We start from the raw sequence: 21490 nt of genomic DNA on the forward strand, positions 1-21490 counted from the left end.
ATATAATATAGATGATATATATATATATATATTAATATATATATATATATATTATATATATATATATATAAATACACATATATATATATATATATATATATATATATATATATATATATATATATATATATATATTAGTATGTATAAATATATATATATATATATATATATATATATATATATATATATATATATATATATATATATATATATATATATATAAGGCCTAGGGTTTTTGATTAATAATATATTGTCGTGTGTTCTCTGTGACCTATGGAATGTGAAGAACAGTGGAGAGGCGACGACCCGAGAGTAGCTGACAATGAGTTTCTATGGGTGGCGTGAGATAAAACTGTTTAGTTAGACAAGTCAATGTACTGAGTTCATGAACTCTTCTCAAAGTGCCTTTGTGAAACTGGTTGCGGCCAGTAATCGTGAGGCGTTAACGAACTGTGTGATCGTATGTGCGTGTGCGCCCTCTTTCTGTTAAAAGAGTATCATACACTAGTCTATGGGGGATTTTTGATAGAGGCGTCTTCGAGAGAAAGGCAAGATGCCCTGGCGCTCACCGGGAGTCTTTGTTATATAGTGCTTATAGTGTTCCAACTGCATGGATGGTTCTGGCAATGGAGGGACAGGGAGTCCCAGAGGGGTGTAGACTTTTTGGTGACTACATACAGTCAAACATTTTACTGTTGGGGTCTTAATCGAATTGATTCAATATTTATTCACTATTAATAAATGTTTATTTTGATGATGCAACTCTCTCATTTCATTACCTGTTAGAATGGAGAGAAAGAGGTGGAGAGAGAGAGAGAGAGAGGTGTCGGTGAGAGAGAGAGAGGGTCGCTTAGAGAGAGAGAGAGAGAGAGGCTGTGTGTATTAGTTTGCCTGACGTTCGGTTCGAGCTACACGTTTACCAAATGAATAATGCGGGAATCTCCCCATTACATATATACATGATATAAATATATATATTATGTATGCATATATATAAATATACATACAGGCATACTTATATATATATTATATATATATATATCTATATATATATATATATATATATATATATATATATATATATATATAATATATATATATAAGACAAGTGCGTGCGTAGTGCATAATTACAGCTATTCCACATTAACGAAAAGTGCTAACATCACACGTTGAGTTAATTAGACAGTGAATATTTCAAAACAGAGGTAGTTAACCTTCCTTGGAATGAAATAGTTTAAAATCGAAAGAAAGCGAGAAGGAGGTTGATGATCATTTATTAGTCATTTATACTCAGCAGCGTCAGTGATGAAGTCGTTGCATTATTCATGAATATGCATTATGTATTAGTGTGTACGTGTGTGAATATTTTATACCCGAGGTGATATGCTCTAAAAAGAGCGTCTTACTGTACGTGTGTTTTCTTAAGTCTGTCTGCACATGTATATATATTGTATGTATATATTTGTATGTATGTATATATATATATATATATATATTATATATATATATATATATATATATATATATTTCATTTATGTGTGTGTATGTGTGTGTATGTTAGGGTGAGAGTGTGGGTATGAATGCGTGAATGACTTATGGACAAGGTATTAGTAAGGCCACATAAAAGTCATTACCTTATTTTTTCTTTTTTTTGTAGATATTAGTGACGTGTATATATAAAATTGTAGCTCATTTTATTTCACTGATTTTTGCATACATGAAATTCAGTCCGTAAGCCATTAGTGTTTTATGCCATGTAATGTACCGTAAATTATCCCCAGGGTGTAATTTCAATAAGTTTTGATAAATTCACGCCATTTCAGATCATTAACGATTGTATTGAAATGCAACTCAAAATGTCTGTTGGAAATTGATAGAAAATAACCAAAATAGTATATAACGGCCGTTCTAAGGCCTGCAAGCATTTTTAGTAGACAATAGTCTGTTTTACGACCGACTATTATAAATAATCTGTTGTCTATTATTATGCGTATTGAATATGCTCAAGGTGCAGATACACGAACAGTCATGGGAAAGATATCCCTTTCCTCTGTAAGTTATTTTTTTCCATATTCGGTGTCCAAGCGAATAACTGTAACATTTTTATGGAAAGTTATGTATACCGTACTTTAAACCAGACCACTGAGCTCTCCTTCCTAGGCTGGCCCGAAGGATTAGATATTTTTACGTGTCTAGGAACAAATTGGCTAGCTAGCAACAGGACCTACAGCTTATTGGGGGATCGGCACCACATTATATAGAGAATTTAATTTTTAATCACCAGATACAGAGAAGGGAATCGAACTCGGGACTACCGAATCGAATCGGTATGCGAGCACGTAACCCAGTCGTCCAACGAGAAACAGTTGAGTTAGCAAGATTTAAATCTATCGTCTACAAATGAAAAACTCATCTTTAAAATTCGTTTCCAGCGTAATCTGGATGCCCAATCCATATGGTCTTTCCGAAATGAAGTCTGGCACAGGAGACTGATCGCTAATATGAAAACTGTCATTTCCAGCTGAATTGCGTTTGAAAAGAAGATGAAGAAGTAGTATTGCGCTACAGGCTTTTGCCCGTTTTCATTGCACGCTAAATCTATCAGGTATGATTATTTTCTTCCATGAATTTTTTTTTTTTTTTTTTTTTTATTAGCGGCCAGCATAATTTAAAGCCGGGTGGAAGAAAAGCATTTTTACACATTCTATTTATAATAGAATTCCTTGTCATTCAGATTTTAATGACCTTTACATGTAAACTGTATCTTCCGGTAATGGATTTTTTTTTAAACTGCATTTGCGGTTATTTATAGATTGTAATGATGGCGCAGTGGTCATCTGAATTGTCAAGATATTTTTGCTGGTAGGGATGAATGTTTTTTATTTGATGAAGTTTTGAACGAAATTCCTTCTATCTGTACAGCTCTGGGCAATTCACTTTTATAATTCTATGTTATGAAAGTGGAGAGAACAGATTAACTTTACTTGGTAATGATTTATTTTTTATTTTAACCATTATGTACAGTCGGCCACACATATAAGTAAACACATTTCAGCCACAAGGGTGGATGTGATCTGGTAACACTGGAACTGTGCCTCCAGACGCACGATGAAACCCGCCCCTCCACCGTGGCCACCGCCCTCCACACGTCTTCCCTCAACATTTTTCCCTCCATCCTTCACTTCCATCCTTTCAAGCACACGTTTATAACTTTTCTTCTGCTCCCTCTCTCTAGTTTTCTCCTTTAAGGAAATAATATAACTGAATCTATTCTGTAGGTTATTTTCTCATCATGGAGGCGAGAAAACCCCGTCTGTTCAACCTTTGTTGTAATAATATTATTACTTGCTGTTACCGACAGAAGAATTAACTCGATTTTCGTGGCGCTCTCTTGTAATAATGGGATTTAGCAATCAAACCAATCTACCAATAAAAGCCTTTTCTATCAAATAACAGCATACCTACTACTCTTTAATTATAATTGTAATATCAACAGCCATATTCCAAATTCTTATTATTACAAAGACAACTCAGCATCAGATTGTGTAGGGCCTTATGCAAACACAAATTAAGCATGAGAAATAAAGAAGGCATAAGTTGAGGAGAGAAAGACCTCCATAGGCCTAGAAAAACACTGAAGGAGGAGAAACAAAGGGCCAGTATAAGAGAAAGGACAACAGCAAAAAGGAGGCAGACGGAAAGGAGACACAGTGTAATAGAGCTGAGAGTGTCGGCTGGTGTCAGAAGGGGCGCCATTACCCTCTTAACTATAATGGGGGCACAGGTCTTGACTTGTCATAGGGGTTATTATGGGAGTCGATTCTTCCTTATGGTTGGACGTTTGTTTGGTCACAACCGACAATCATTGGATCAAATAATCGTTATTTTTTGTGAATGATTTTAACTGCTCGGCATGAACGTTATACTTTTAGGACGATGTCAAGTATGTGCGTTTTCAGTTTGTTTGTGTTCGTTCTGCAGATGTGAATTCCAACGTTAAGAATGTATCAAGTAATAATGAGATTATAACCTAATATATATATATATATATATATATATATATATATATATATATATATATATATATATATATATATATATATATATATATATATATATATAAAATGCACATATACGTCATGCAACGCATATACCATACAAACAGGTGCACACCCACCTATATATTTATATGTCTGGGTGTGTTTGTGCGTTCGCATGTATGTCTGTATTTACAAATTACCATTCCGTGTCTAAATCACCCAAAAAATCGTTCTGCAAAAATCATTTCAACATAAAAGTTTTGGAATGGAGCCATCACAGGTGTGAATGGAGGTCAGGATCGCAAAACCATTTTCCTCGAACAGTTTTCCCTAACAAACCTCAGGACCTTCTTCCTTTCCCTTTTCTCCTTCCTCCTCCTCTCCTCCTTCTTCTTCTTCTTCCCCAAGGCTCAGTTAGCCTTTTCCACATCATTTCCCCTTCGTTTCCCGTTGCTTCTTCAGGGAATAAGTCTCGTTCGTAAAAGGGCTTCTGAAGTGTTTTGGTCTCGTTTTTTGTGTTTATTTCTGTTCGTCACGATGATTTCGTACCTTTGTTTTTATTCATTCGGTCGTGGTATAATTCATTTTGTTATTCATAATTTTATTTTACTTATTTTTTCCTTTTTCCTTTCGTTATAGGGACACCCATTTTAGACTCCTTGTATATATATTATTTATTCATTCACTGTTTATTTTATATTATTGTTTTTATATTTACTCATTCATTGTATTTATTTTATTCATTTTACTTCTGTTTTTTTCGTTATTAGGGCACCCATCTTTAGACTCCCTTGTATTTATATTATTTATTTGTACATTTCATTAAAGATATGAATCAGAAAGAGTCACTCTGTAAAATCAGAATACTTCATTTTTGGACTACGATAAACAACAGAATCACACAAAATACCATCATACAGAAACTTGGCATTGTATCGACGACTTTTATTCTTGCTTATCTCATTGTTTCCTCCTCTCCCTTCCTTACGCTTCGACGACAGTCCTGCGTTTCAATTTTCTGTCCCTTTCGTCTCACTAGATAAAGAAAATAATGGGACATTGAAAAGAGGCTTCCACGGGGAACTCGTATTTGTGTTACAGTTGTATAGACGGGCTGAATGTATGTAGCTGGTTTTACATTTTTTCATATCAAGGTGACCAAATGGAAATGCAAAGACAAATAAAAGAGAAAAAACACAAAACAGTTGTTTTAGCTTTATTCTCGCAATTCAGTCGCCAATAGTATCAAATTCAGGGAATTTACAATGACACTACAGCGATCGAAGAGGGGCGCATTCAAATGAGTGTCTGAATAATCGCCATATTTAAAGCTGCTTTTCTGTTGACCGACAACCAAGCCAATCCAAGAGGCCTTTTCTGAATCCAATATTCGATACCGTCAGTACTAAATGCGACATCTGACAGATAGACGTAAAACGTATGAAAATCCCCGAAAGCCAACGTCAGCCCGGAGATTGTCCCGTAATTGGACGCCTGCAAAATCTCAAAGCGAAGATTTGTCATGCAATCGTTTTCGACCGGGTCCGATGAAGGCAGAGTGAGTGAGTGAGTGAGTGGTGAGTGGTGAGTGAGTCAGTCAGTCAGTCCAATATCGCATCCTCCTCGATCCGAAGGAAAGAGTTTAATTGCATTTTATGCAATAAAAACGATTGAATTGCCGGCAGGTCTGACTGAGAGCAGAGTTATAGAGGAAACGCTATTTTATTGGAAACAGTAATCGATCAAGTTATCGCTTTGTCTCCCATTTATGCATACTCCGTGGGTGGGTGGTGGGGGAGAGGGGGTGTGTGTTAGTTCCCTCAGTGCCCCTTATGCGGTGCCATGTAGGTATTACTTAAGATAAGTATCAAGATCTGAAAATAGAAATGGGATATGCCAGTGGAAATCGTACCCATAATCATAGGAGCACTAGGCACGATCCCAAGATCCCTGAAAAGGAATCTAGAAAAACTAGAGGCTGAAGTAGCTCCAGGACTGATCAGAAGAGTGTGATCGAAAGAGGTGGATCCTAGAAACGGCACACATAGTGAGAAAAGTGATGGACTCCTAAGGAGGCAGGATGGCAACCCGGAACCCCACACTATAAAACACCACCCAGTGAATTGGAGGACTGTGATAGAGCAAAAAAAAAAAAAATATTATTATTATTATTATTATTATTATTTTTTTTTTTTTTTTGGCTCTATCACAGTCCTCCAATTCGACTGGGTGGTATTTATAGTGTGGGGTTCCGGGTTGCATCCTGCCTCCTTAGGAGTCCATCACTTTTCTTACTATGTGTGCCGTTTCTAGGATCACACTCTTCTGCATCAGTCCTGGAGTTACTTCAGCCTCTAGTTTTTCTAGATTCCTTTTCAGGGATCTTGGGATCGTGCCTAGTGCTCCTATGATTATGGGTACGATTTCCACTGGCATATCCCATTTCTATTTTCAGATCTTGATACTTATCCATTTTTTTTTTTTCCCTTTTTTTTCCCTCTCTTTCTCTTCGACTCTGGTGTCCCATGGTATTGCGACATCAATGAGTGATACTTTCTTCTTGACTTTGTCAATCAACGTCACGTCTGGTCTGTTTGCACGTATCACCCTATCTGTTCTGATACCATAGTCCCAAAGGATCTTTGCGTGATCGTTTTCTATCACTCCCTCAGGTTGGTGCTCGTACCACTATTACTGCAAGGTAGCTGATGTTTCTTGCACAGGCTCCAGTGGAGGGCTTTGCCACTGAATCATGCCTCTTTTTGTACTGGTTCTGTGCAAGTGCCGGGCATTCGCTTGCTATGTGGTTTATTGTTTCATTTTTCGTATTGCACTTCCTACATGTGGGAGAGATGTTATTTCCGTCTATCGTTCTTTGAACATATCTGGTTATTATTATTATTATTATTATTATTATTATTATTATTCAGAAGATGAAACCTATACATATTGAAGAAGCCCACCAAAGGGGCCACTGTCTTGAAATTCAAACTTCCAAAGAATATTATGGTGTTCATTAAAGAAGAAATAAGACGAGGTGAAGGGGAAAACAGAAAGTAGAGACCCCACACTCTGCAGTGTCCGCAGTTTCCTCAGTCTTTAATGACAAACAAGGGCATATCGAAAATGACTCTTCCAGATTATTCTAACTGTGAAAATTTATATACACAACGACGATTTCTCGGGATGATGGAAAATCCCATTACCCCTTCATAAGTTAAGTTAGCTATATCTTAGTCTAACCAGACCACTGAGCTGATTACCAGCTCTCCTAGGGCTGAGCCCGAAGGATTAGATATTTTTACGTGGCTAGTAACCAATTGGTTATCTAGCAACGGGACGTACAGCTTATTGTGGGATCCGAACTCGGGGCTACCGAATCGGTATGCGAGCGCGTAAGCCACTCGTCCAACTGGGAACAAAGTTCTAGTCGATTATCATCGTCAAGTTGGATAGAATTAACGCTGACAGTATAAATCGTTAGTATTTTTTTCAGTGTCCGTAATAGAAGACAAAAGCTATATAAGTTTATCATGTTATTCAAACTTCGTCTATACTCTTGATATTGAAGCTTCTGAAGTTATAAACGCTGTTGCGGGTTGTACGTGTTTTTCATTTTGGGACTTCGTGTTTTTCTTCCTTTTGCTTATCAACGAGCGTCCGTCTTTTATTACCTAACATCGACCTCTACGTCTTATTCTCATATGCGCCTTGATCCCGTAGCCGGGGGTAGTGCCGTTAGTGGACCTAGCTTCAACCCCATACAGTCCTTTTATTGTACCTCCATTCATATTATCTTTCTTCCACCTTGCTATCCACCCTCTCCTAACAATTGATTCATAATGCAACTGCTTTGAGGATTTCCTCCTGTTACACCTTTCAAACCTCCAACTCTCAATTTCTTTTCCAGCGCTGAATGACCTCAAAGGTCCCAGTGCTTGGCCTTTGGCCTAAAATCCACATTCCATTTCATTCCATGATCATATTCATTCGCTTCTTTCATCTCGCCAATAATTTATCAACTGATCTCATCAGTTCCCATTTTGCATTTTTTTCATCATTGCCTTTAAATCCATATTTTAGACTGACATGTTTCTGGTTGTGATTCGTTTCTTTCTTACATTTATGAGCTTTATCTGCTCATTGCGTTGTATGTATTATGTTGCTATTAAGTGAGGTACATAATATTTGAAAATATGCTGGAAATGCACCGCTGTTCTGTTATGCATAAGGATTGAATTTAAATGCTTCCTGTTTTATTTTTACAATATATCTTGCAGAAGGATAACGTTAGCTGCACAATCACGTTAGTAACACACTCATACATACATACATACACACACACACACACATATATATATATATATTATATATATACTATATATATATATTAATATATATATATAAAATCTGTCTTTCTATCTCTCTATCTTCTCTATCTTTCTATCTATCTACCTATCTATGCATCAGTATGTATATATATAGATATATAATATATATATATATATATATATATATATATGTGTGTGTGTGTGTGTGTGTGTGTGTGTGTGTGTGTGTGTGTGTGTGTGTGTGTGTAAACTGTTAATCTTTCCCTTTTCAAACAGGAATCGTAAATCCTCTGGTAATCATAATAATTGATTTTCTTAAAATCAGCAGGCAATCCCGAAAGCACAATTTAATTTCTGTGAGTCCTGTTGCTTCAGCCATCATCATCCAACGCGATAGTTATTGGCAAGTGTGTTTTTGCAACGTCCCTTTTGGCTCTTAGCTGCAGCCCCTTTCATCCTTTTTACTGACCGGTGGAGGAGAAGAGAGAGAGAGAGAGAGAGGAGAGAGAGAGAGAGAGGTTTTTATATCTGAAATAGACGCACATCTTATATTTTTTTATTCTTTGAGATTTACGTAAAGGTCAGAGTATGAACCTGTGAGTTCAAGCACACGTACATGTGAAGACCATTACGGTGGGTATGACGTCTTGGTAGCATCTCAAGGATCAAGTCTTCGTCCCCCCCACCCCCCCCCCCCCCCCCCCCGCCCCAACCCCACTGTGTATAGGCCCCTCATTTTCTCTTATATTTTTTCCGTTTCCCTTTTTTATTCAAATATCCCCCTTCCCCCAAAACCTTACACAGTCCGCATTCGTTCGTAAGTGACATCAGAAACACAACCAGCCTTTAATTAAACGCTTCTGGAAGTATCACTCACTCCGAGTTCTGCTTTTTTATGTCATCGCCGTAGTGAAGTCATGTGGTGCGGTGACGTCATCGTGGTTCCTGACGTCAACCTTATTGCGTGGGGGGGTGGGGAAAGAACGTTCTATTTATTCACCTGTTCTAGAAGCTAATAATAATGACGCTTTTAGGGAAGTAATCCTGCCTGATGCCGTCTGTAAATGTCAAGATATTTTTCGCTCTGAGTGGAAAAGGTGACACTAAATCAATAGGATCAGCAGACTGGCCTCAGGCATCCATTTACGTGTGGGTGTAGGTGGATGTCTTTCATTAAATGGCATCGAACAATTACATCTAGGTGTTGATGGAAGTATGAAGGCAATCCATTGCAGAGCGTTTGTGTTTGTTTTGTGGCCGCTATACTGCGTAATATTTCTGAATGACCTTAGCTTTATTTCTTGAATTTCCTTCTGGCAAAACAAAAATATAGTTGAGTGGGAAAGGAAGTAAAAAAATGTGCAGAAGAAACAGGGGTTGCCTCAGCCACGGCCCGGTGGTGGCCTATGTTGACGGTACCTATAACGCTGCCAGTACTAACTTTAACCTATAAATAGAATAAATTCGACTGAGGCTAGAGGGGTGCAATTTGGTACGTTTGAAGATTGGAGGGTGGATGATCAACATACCAATTTGCAGCCCTCTAGCCTCAGTAGATTTTAAGATCTGAGGGCGGACGGACAGGCAAAGCCGGCACAATAGTTTTCTTTTACAGAAATCTATATAATTGCTGATGGTCGAGAACTGCTGGGAGAATTGGATTTTATTACAACTTAATCGTTTCTATCTCCTCCTCTGCAGACGTCGGAATTATCTCCCTTCTTCTGTTTTTCCTGACATCCATCGATTTTCTCTCCTCTTTTGGTTAAGGCCCAGCCACCATCTTTCTTTCGCCTCGTTCTCGTCTTCTTCGGGCCTGGGCTGGAAACGTGCATCAGGGTGCTATTCTGTTGTTTTTATTTTCGATTTACGATAAATTTGTTTTCAGTCAGTATATATGAGAGCGAAGCACAGAAATCGGTACAAACAATACCGTCATTGTTTACAAAGCTGAAAAAAGTTAGAAATAAGAACATTTTGACAAAATACTCGAAGTGCAGTGAACCTGTAACCCATAATATCAATTGACACAAAGGTAAATGAGAGAGGTTCAGTAAGAGATGAATAGACAGACATGATTATTTGGCTGTAATATTATTTTCCAAGGGATGAATCTACTGACAGTTAATAACGAACGAAACTAGTAAAACACGAATAAAGGTATTGTTACAAAATATTCAATATCAGAGGAAAATTACTTTACTACATCCTGTCTCTGTCCACCCCACTTCCCCGAAAATCCCTTTCCTAACCGCTGTGGCTTATTCAGGCTCCGGTTATCGGAAACCGTTCAGGACAGCAGCGGTATCCGGCCAAAGTGGCTTTATAAATAAAGCGTTCATGCCGAAGTTGTTCGGCGTTTGCTCATATGCAGCGTCCCTTTATTTTTTTTTTTTTATTTTTTTTTTTTTTTTCTGTAACTTGTCATTTTCCCATTTGGTCGCCTTGCACGATTTCTCTTTGTTTATGTTTCGTTTGTTGATGGTGATGATGCTCTGTATTCATTGTTCAGGGAATAAGTTTTTTATAAGTTAATTATATCTATTGATTTTGATTAGGTTATTTTTATTGATTTATCATGACTAATTTTTATTTTATTTTGTCTTTTTTATCAATTGTTCGTTATTTTTTTACTTGATATTATACATTTTATCAATACTGAATTATTTACTGAATTTATCTTATTTAGTGCTTACCCTTTTTTTGTTATTAATTTGGGAATGGGTTTTTTGTCCACTTTTTCAGCATATGCGAGGTATAGTGAATGATGTTCGCTAATTAACGGGCTGTGTTAATAATAATGAAGTATATGTGATTTTCATGTTTAATTTTAGTTGTTGTAGCATTGTTGAATTATTTGTTTATTAGCCATATCGGGTAGTCATTGCATTTGTTTGAAAACTTGAGAAGTATAAGCTAGGACCTGTTGAGATTTCAATAAAACAATGTTTTAAATCTTTTACCATGGTCGATGAATCTGAAGTTGGTGTAACCTATGATAAAGGAAGAAATTATTGTACGTTTTGTAAGCATCGTCTGAACACAAGGACTAATTACACATTCAATTCTCGACCGTTTTGGAAGGTTGGAATGACGCCCTTATGATATCTGAAGATTTTTGCACCTCTTATCGGAAATCCATTATTGGCAAGTAGAGAAAATAAACGGGTTGTTGTGTCGTTATTGTTGGCGTTACTCGAGTCATAGAAGGATGACTCATTGGAGATCAAGACAATAGTCTACGGGGAGAGCAACTGCGGGAAAATGGGCGCATCGATTTCCACAAACAGTGGCGATTCCGTTACAAAACCCAAAGCTGTCAATCAATTGCTCCCAGAATATCCGTGCCTCATTAACTAAGAAGGAGTGAAGTCGTCCTTTGAAGTTTTTTTTTTTTTTTTTTTTTTTTTTCTTTTAACAGTATATACTGGGCACGAATTGCTTTCCAGGAAGGACAACATTGAGGTGAACTGGAACGAAAAAAGGGAACGGATTACGGCGGGTCACAAAAGACCAATTATTGTATCATGAAACAGTCTTGATATCCGAAGCGTAATTAGACGGAACCTATTTTTTTACGCAGTTTTTCATAGGTGTTAATTTGCCCCTTTTTAGAAAGACAAACGTGTTGGGGATATTTTATCGAAGACATATTAAGTTATTATATATATATTAGAAGATAATAACAAATAATAAGAAAGTCCGTCATCTATAAGCATACTTGGCAGAGGGCGTAAACCTCTTGTATGTTAGGTCTGTGGTTCGATCCCAACCCACCGCCTACCAGTCAACCTCCCAGCTGTGAATAGGGCATCAGCTAGGGTCAAAGAAAGGGCATGATGCCACATCCATTTGCCTTGGGACTTGCAGGTTACAGGGTATGGGTTTATATATATATATATATATATATATATATATATATATATATATGTGTGTGTGTGTGTGTGTGTATATATATGTGTGTGTGTGTGTGCATACGTTACATGAAGTAGAATTATGTAAACATATCTCTCGACCTACACGTATTTTCCCAGAATTTATTCCATTAAAAACATAAAGAGAATTTGAAGCAAACGCATTTTTAATTCTCCTAAAAAAAAAAAAAAAAAAAAAAAAAAAAAAAACTTCTGTTCCTTCAGGCTACTGAAGAGCAAGGAAATGTCCGATCAGGATTCCCTGTAATGAAGGGGAAGCAGAGAACACCTCCCGAGTCGACTTGAAAGGACCGCCCTAAATAGCTAAGAATCCTCTGGGGGGTGGGGGGGGGGGGCCCTTGGGGGTGGGCGTGAAAGTAGTCTCATTGACTTCCTCATTTCTTTTATCCGGTGGTTACGTATTGGTTGGTTAACTTTCTTTTTTTTTTTCTTGAGGAAGTAAATTCTCTCTCTCTCTCTCTTTTTTTTTTTTTTTAAGTAGGTGACGTTTGTTAGAAGAGAATTTTATACTGAGGCTGGTGAATTTTGTTGGTCAGTATCTGTTAACCAGGTGTATAGCTTAGGTTTTCGTAAATCGTTGGATTGTTTAGCTGCCTTTACTACTACTACTACTACTACTACTACTACTCAATAATAATAATAATAATAATAATAATAATAATAATAATAATAATAATAATACGTGTTTTGAATATTGCCCACATTTTGTCACGATCATTTAGTTATATATAAGTTCATGGAAAATTGTGAGTCATTTTAATTCAACTGATTAAAGCTCTTACCATATTCTTGCATCGAGATAAGAGATAAGTATTACGTATGAAAATAAAAAACAAATCCTGTGTTTTAGACTGATTTTAGAAAAGAATCATTCTACGATCATTATAAAAAAAAAAAAAAATTAACGCCAAGACGGCTGCAACATCATATACAGCTTCATCTTTAGTGAAGAATTTTATCCCGGTTATCGTATAGCGGGCAACCATCGGCGAAACGTTGCTAAGGGTACGTTGGAATAACATTGACGTTTGTTATCGTACGAAGCCGCATCGATATTCATTCGTCGAGAACATGACGGAGATAGATCAGAACAATACAAAAAGCTAGCTATAATTTCTGTTGAGCGATTTTTTATTTTTATTTATTTATCTTTACTTATTTATTTATTTATTTATTTATTTATTTATTTATTTATTTATTTACTTTTTTAGGATACTCCAATGATAGTAATAAACACTTGTGTCAGTTTTGTCACAAATTCAGGTGATATTCAGTCAGATTCATCTGTCCATTCAACGGTAGACTGCTGTATTCACATATCACTATAGACCAGTAGAACCCTTCTCATTAGATACAACAGTGATTCAGACACTTCTTGTATTACGATGCAATTCTATTCATTTATCCTTCCACATTCTCATTCAAATAACATACAGTCGCTTGCTCGTAAGCATCCCGGTAGCATAATCCCATTGAATGCCCATCCCCCCACCCCCCACCCCGACACACCCATTCCTTCTGTAATACCCAACCCGATATTATTAAATCTTATTATTAAAATATTACTGAAAAATGCCACCCCATTCATTCGTCTCGTCCAATAATATTCTGGTTCCTTTAACATTTTTCTTTGCTGAGTAATATTCCACTAATAAAGACTTCATCATATGCAGTTCCCATACACTTCATTCATTTGTAGATGAAAATATTCCTCCCTATTGTTTCGTTTTCAGGAGAAAATACAGTTTTTGAGCGATTGAAAAAAAAAGGTCATCCAATATTCCATCCCTCTGGGCACCGCTTCGAAGCAATACTTCCTCACTTACACAAGTCGATCAGTCCTTCCCTAACATTTTTTAATTCTTATTTCGAAGTGACGTTAGTGATTAGTGGTAACGTCAGCCCGCCGCCCCCCCTTTTTTTATCTTTTATTGTTTAGTGATGCTTTTATTATGATGTATATGGAACGAATATAGTTTTGTGCTTCTGGTATAACTTTTAGTTTTCCTTTTGCGTTAGGTACTACAGCGATCGCACCAACTTCTTGGCGGTTGAAAATTTTTACCTCTTTATAGCATTCATACTTCTTTTGTTTCGTCTTTTCATTTTGAATCGGTGTATTTTATCTATGAATATCTGAGAGATTCTGCTCATTTATTTTATTGTAGTTGTTCATGGATTTTAAATAATTTTAATTATCTATAATTATATTTTTATGTCGCAGATGTAATTGTTAGAGAAAGCAGTATTTAGGAATTGTATTTCAGCAGTATATCCTTTTCGAGAAAACAATATGTCATGGGCTTTTAAAAGCGCCTCAGTGTCGTGGTCGGTTTGGTCTTGGCCTGCCACCTCGGTGGCCGCGAGTACGATTCTCTGGCATTCCATTGAGGGTGCGAGATGTGTATTTCTAATGATAGAGTTCACTCTCGACGTGGTTCGGAAGTCACGTAAAGCCGTTGGTCCCGTTGCTGAATAACCACTGGTTCTATGCAACGTAAAAACACCATACAAACAAACAAACAAACAAACAGGCTTTTTAAATCCAAACGTAACCTTCCTAGAAAAGCCTGAAAGGTCTACTGCTTCCTTCGTATTAATCCCCACCCCTTTTCCTTCCCTTTGCTCATTTCATGTTTTCCTTCAGCCTGGGCTATAGATTAACTTTCCTATGGGTCCTTGATTTTGAAAATAGATTAATAATAGCACAAAAATGACAACAAAGCCATCGAGCGCTTAGAATGAAAAAAAAAAAGGGGGCTTATTTTTGAAAGAGTCCGACAAACGTCCACCTCATTTCAATAACAGTTATAGCCTTCGAATAATATATTTCAGTGTCATCCCAGGATATCTGCAGGCTTCGTTTCAATGGGAGCTTTTCATACGTATTTGCTCTTACGAAAGGCGACCACTCGGACGAGCAAAAATAGAAGGACACAATTCAAACGACTAACAGAAGCCGCGGCGCGAAGAGAAAGCATTTTTAAACGCGGGGAGAAGGATGTCTCATTGTCATGGCAACCGTGAATGCATGTTGATGTGCAACGTAAAACTCCAGTAATTGTATTTAGAGGAAACGTTCCGTAGTTTTGTTGTGAAGTAACACCGGATCTTCCGTAGAGGTTATTTACCCTGAGTTAGGAGGATACGAGGAGAAAGTAGCGTTGATTACATAGGGAGAGACAAGAACCACATCTGAGGGAGAATGATCAATGTTGTTACAGGCGCGAATGTCTCTTTGAAAATAAATGTGACGATACAGAAGTGAAGAAGATCCGTCAGCGATGCAGTTGTAATCTATCATGAGAATATCATAAATAGCTTTTCTTCTTGCCAGTGATAAATTAGCTACGTAAAACACATTAAGCTGTTAGATTTATTATATTCCCATAAAAGTATGACAGTACGAAATTTAACGCTAGAATTATATACATGAGAGCATTAGTGTGGTGTCACTAATAATTTTGTATTGTTAACTGTGCCTGGAATTGCACGCACTCACGTGTGTGCGTGTGTGTGCATTATATATATATATATACATACACAAACACACACACACACAACACACGCACACACACACACACACACACATATATATATATATATATATATATAATATATATATATATATATATAATACATTTTAACATTATCTTTACCTCTCTTATACTAGAGTAAAGACGGTCGCTGGAACTTTAATCAGTTTGTTTTCTGAAGAATAATTCCTGAATAATGATGGTATAAGATGTCAAAAGCCTCATTTGAATACCTAATTAGGAATTAGGCGCAAACGGAATTCAGGGATCTCCTTGGCGTCATTAAAGCTCTTTTCATCGCGGTCTCGTTTCTAAAGGGCTGACTATGCATCATTGATGAGCAACATTTATGAAGAAGATTCCTGAAGTCACGGGAATTAAGCAGACGCCTTCGGTAAGAAATTCACCGCCCACGCGTCCTCTGAATGTCAGGCATTCTGGTGAAGCGTTTCTAAGTTTTTCCTTTTGTCATCAGATTGTTGTCCAAATACCCGTGAGTTCGCTCTTGATATTGGCAACGAATTTGTCCTTGCTTATTTCTTGAGTTTATTGGTGGATCCATATTGTCTAGTCGTATACGAAAAATTATTGTCAAATTTTTATATTTCCATTTAGAAATTCATCTCCAGCTTTGAGCCATATTTAAAAATCCACGTTGAGTCACTCGTTATTTATTGCTTTCATTGATTGGTGGAATGGAGAGCTTCATCGAAGTATATAGACTGACAGATTCGTCTCATTAGTTATTGATGTTAAGATGGCAGTTATCGATATTCACCACAGTAACACATATGCTAAAATACATACAATTTCCTATTTACAGTTTTTGTCCCTTTTTTTTTACTACAACACGTTGACCAATGAGAAGCAAGATAGATCGATATCGGCTGTCGATATTTAACGTCACATCCATTAAAAAAAGAATCCTTCTTATTCGGGACGTGTAAAGATGTTGCTTTGTGATAGAGCCAGTGATTTTAACCCCCCTTAGAAGTCACATAAAAATACATTGGGTTGAGCTCTCTCTCTCCTCTCTCTCTCTCTCTCTCTCTCTCTCTCTCTTCGCTTTCCACATTTCTCTGTTATTTGATTATCATGGTCAGTAGTGACAAAACGGCGTATCCAAAAAGTTCGTGAGGGGAAAAATCTTGCACTCATCCAGAGTAAGCTGGAGGTCAGATCACGCATTGTTCGTATACCACTCGTATACTTATTCATTCAGATTTCAACCTCCATTTCCACTCATCCCACCAAACGCGAAGAACAAAGGCGGACCCACCGGCAATTAAACAAAAACAGTGGAGCTCTTTTCACCGGTAATGTCTCAAGTATCAAACAGACTTATTTCCTCGCAATTACTGGAATCTTTTTAACCGGAAAAAGGGTATGCAGGGATATGCGCTAATATAGCACTCTCTGCAGCGTCCGTCATTAATCTGTTCATTTTTAAGCTAATCCCTGATTACCTGGCCTCATTCAATTGGTCATTGTGTTTAGTGTATTTTGCTTTCGTATTGCGATGGGGATTTAGAGAGAGAGAGAGAGAGAGAGAGAGAGAGAGAGAGGAGAGAGAGAGAGAGAGATAGATAGAAAAAACTCCAAATCAGATTGTATATATAATATATATAATATAATATATATATATATATATATCTATTATATATATAATCATCAATGAAGGGATGAGGACACACACAGACGGTACATGCAGTCTTTATTGCGACGTTTCGTAATTATCAAATTAATTACAATCATCAGGCTGTTAAAAATGAAAATAAAATTCCTAGTAAAATTTTACAGACAAAGCTAAATATTAAAAATTCAGAATTGCAAATGCTAAAAAATTATTCTTATTAAGTGTACAAAATATACACATTAAAATTAAGGAAATTAGATTATCGAAAAGGACATACATTAAAATGAAAGATAAATTAACATAAAATAAACAAAAATTGACAAAAAATTGAAAGCAGCGGTAAACAGTTACAGAACAAGAAGTTAAGGACCGACCTATAGGAGTGGCAGCGTTAAACTAAACATAAACATAAAAACATAAATAAAGAACACAAGTCAAGACCAATACAGAGGGGAGGAAGACGTATGGGTGTTCAACGACGGAACAATTTGTTTAATTAAAAATAAAAAGTTTCTAGAATAACAAGGTCCTGCGAGTTAGTGGTATGGCCTAAAATACAGAAGTCTTTATTATCAATATATGTTTTTACACATTTTGGAGTGATTTCTTATACTGGAGTGTTCCGGGTTTGTAATCCGGCTGCCAGTACGGAAGCTTATGCCACGATGAGATCGATATGCACCTTAAGGAGTCTGCTGGTGGATCCCACATAGGTCCCTGTTTGACATTCAGGGCAATAGTATTATTAAATAACACCAGAGGACATATAAGGCGATTAATTGCTCCTTCGAGGTAAAGAGGGAACCGATGGTGAAAGGGTTCCTAGGGATTAATTTTACATCTATGGCATGAAAATGTTCCTGAATGATTTCTGTGAATTTTTTGTGAAATTTGATTTCATGGGTAAATGGAAAGCATGCATAGAACTTCATTTTTGGGGGGAACAGTTAAAACTTTTGGTTTAACAATGAAATGTTTTTCCAGTAGTTGATCTAATTTCCTATAAACAAGCTTAGCAGTTATTGTTAAAAAAGTCAATTTAAAATGTTATTTCATTATGGAAAAGGACCAGTTCGACGTAAGGAAAGGTGCTCGGTGGAGAAGGGGGGTAGAAACAGAGTTGGACTTAAAATTCATAAAAACAGGAGCTATAAAAGTTGGTACCAAGTCCAGTAAAAGTTTTCTTCCTAAAAATCGTGGTATTAAAACAGTCGTTTTCTCTGAAAACTAAAACGTCCAGGAATGGTAGACGGTCGTTCGCCTCTTTTTCGATCATGTAAAACATATATTGATAATAAAGATTTCTGTATTTTAGGCCATACCACCAACCCGCAGGACCTTGTTATTCTAGAATCTCTCTTTATCAAACAACATGTTCCGTCGTTGAACACCCATCACGTCTTCCTCCCCTCTGTATTTGTCTTGACTTGTGTTGTTTATTTATGTTTTTATGTTTACGTTTAGTTTAACTCTGCCACTCCGCTAGGTCGGTCCTTAACTTCTTGTTCTGTAACTGTTCACTGCTGCTTTCAATTTTTGTCAATTTTGTTTATTTTATGTTCATTTATCTTCATTTTAATGTATGCCCTTTTAAATAATCTAATATCCTTAATTTTAATGTGTTTATTTGTACACTTAATAAGAATAATTTTTTAGCTTTTGCATTTCTGAATTTTTAATTTTTGGTTTTGTTTTTACAATTTACTATGCTTTTAAATAATCTAATTTCCTTAATTTTAATGTGTATATTTTGTACACTTAATAAGAATAATTGTTTAGCTTTTGAATTTCTGAATTTTTAATTTTTAGTTTTGTTTTTACAATTTTACTAGGAATTTTATTTTCATTTTTAACAGCCTGATGATGTAATTAAATTGATAATACGAAACGTCGCAATAAAGACAGCATGTACATCTGTGTGTCTTCTTCCCTTCATTGATGATTATTAATATGGATTGACTGCTGGCTCCAGGCACTAACTGTATATATATATATATATATAGATATATATATATAATATATATAGATATATATTATATATATTATATATTATATGTATATATATATATATACATATATATATATATATATATATATATATATATATATAATTGTCAGATTCAACTATGTAGGTAGACAGCTTAACTGGCCACGCCCCCTTTATGACTGTCAGAATTTCATAGAAGCCTAAGCATATCAGCTCGGCCACGCCCCCTTTTTAATTGTCTAATTCAACTGTACAGGTAGACAGCTCCTCTTTGCCCCACCATCTTGATAGCTGTCTGTATTTAATGTTTAAACAATGAAATTAAGCAAAACAGCCAGTACTGTTATTTATTCATTGATTTTTCCCTCAAATACTTTCATTGACATTCCTGCATTCCATGGAAAGAACATTAAAATAAAGCACCTTCGAACTTAGTTATTTTTATTTCAACAGAGCACAGCACGCAGCATGCAAATAGGAACGTGAACTGGAGCAAAATGTACAAAAAAACATTTTTACTTTTGCCAGTACCCACCACAGACAGCCCTTGTGTTTGTTTCGGTGAATTGTAAAATTTTGATAACTTTCCACCCGAGAGAAAACAATAACAAAAAATATTACGGGCAATTGGCAGACATTGTTGTAGTATTTTCTGAAGTGAATAAAACATTTTGGGGCTCTTACTGATTTTAGTGGTAAATATGTTTTATTTTATTATTATTATTATTATTATTATTATTATTATTATTGATTATTATTATTATTATTATTATTAATTTATAATAATAATATATATATATATATATATATATATATATATATATATACTTTATTTATATTTATATATGTACATACACATATTTAGTGAAACAACGTCCATCATGAGATAGACGGCAGCCTCCCGTAATAGATCTCGATAGATCACAGGAATAGATGATCCATTACTCTTCCAAACGTGTATTATGAACGATGATCTCAAGTTCACGAGAAAAGCCAAGAGTTATGCATTATGGGAAGAGGCTCACGCAAGCGGAATTGACCTGAGTTCTCATATATATAATTTTGGCCTTTGTTGTGCTGTTATGTCACGTATCCCAAAAGAGATGCTCAAGGTTTTGTTTATTTATGAATATTCTGTTCGGTTATTTCCGTTGATTGTCGTCTTTGTTTATATTCTTTCATTCATCTTTTAATTACATCTCGTTCATTATCTTTACCTTTCGATTTGATGTTTGCCGGGATTGAATGTAAGACACATTATATATCATAGTTTGTGTGCATGTTATGGGTACCCTATAGAGTTAGTTATCAGTTTCTAAATGGTTGGTGCGTTCATGATGTAGTCATCGTAAATCCGCATATATAACAGATTCAGCGGAAGTCTAATAATTCTGGGAAAGTGAATCATGATTTTATTGTTGGTCCTGTGAAGAAATTAAGCAAAAATATTGTTTATTACAAAAGGAAATCCTATCAAACGTATTTCAGTAAGAGCAACTAAAAATATGTACTGCCCTTTTATATCATTAGCATAGTTGTTATTATAAAAAAAAAATGCCATTCTGGTTGAAGAGTTTTGTCTCTGCCTATCAAATATACCACTAACGTTAAAATTTTGCAAATTTTAGTTGCGTTGACCAATCTCCAGTCTGCTTCCTTATGTATGTTAGGCATCATTGACCCTACGGTGCTTTTCGAAGACTTTTTCAAGTCTCTTTCTTTTATGGGTCTCAAAGTTCATTCCTCAACGAAGGTTCTTGTCGCTTCACCGTGTCACCCTACGTCGAAGCTTCCCTGCCAGCCTTTTGTTTTCCTTTTAAAGATTTTCCTCCTCTTAACGAATTTTCCGTGCGAGAGCGGGTTTGTCTTTGAAGCGAATTTCTCCCTAACGTTCGTTTCCGTTTCAGCCGAAACTCAATTTGCTTTCGTAGAAGACCTCGTCACACAAGGGTTTGATTTTTACTAGACCGATACACTATTATGAATTTCGCGAAATAGTATAGATGCAAGGGGCAAGAGCCCAAG

Source organism: Macrobrachium nipponense, chromosome 26 (assembly GCF_015104395.2).
Source record: "Macrobrachium nipponense isolate FS-2020 chromosome 26, ASM1510439v2, whole genome shotgun sequence".
Classification (NCBI taxonomy): domain Eukaryota; kingdom Metazoa; phylum Arthropoda; class Malacostraca; order Decapoda; family Palaemonidae; genus Macrobrachium; species Macrobrachium nipponense.